The following is a 225-nucleotide window of genomic DNA, read 5'->3' on the forward strand; positions in this document are numbered from 1 at the left end:
CTCTTATATTACTACCATTTTCTCACGTGCCACGTCGTTCCGTGCCACATCGATCAAATGTTTATTTCAGACTGCACGTATTGCCAGTGAGTGCTCTTGAGGGCAGGAAAAATGTTCGGCCAAATGTACAGTACAAGGGGCCTCGAACAACAATGTTTTAGCTTAATGGGAGTGGGAGAGAAGGAGGGAGGGAGAAAAAGAGCTTTTGTGTTTGTTTGGTTGGTG

The 225-nt window shown here is 45.3% G+C and overlaps 1 protein-coding gene across 1 annotated transcript in view; it reads left to right on the forward strand.

The window, feature by feature from the left end:
* Window positions 1–225, forward strand: part of LOC119592681 (fibrinogen C domain-containing protein 1-B-like) — a gene marked incomplete at its 5' end in the record, with an annotated part of 56,126 nt that overhangs the window by 50,666 nt on the left and 5,235 nt on the right.

The sequence above is a fragment of the Penaeus monodon genome, chromosome 30, assembly GCF_015228065.2.
Source record: "Penaeus monodon isolate SGIC_2016 chromosome 30, NSTDA_Pmon_1, whole genome shotgun sequence".
Lineage (NCBI taxonomy): Eukaryota > Metazoa > Arthropoda > Malacostraca > Decapoda > Penaeidae > Penaeus > Penaeus monodon.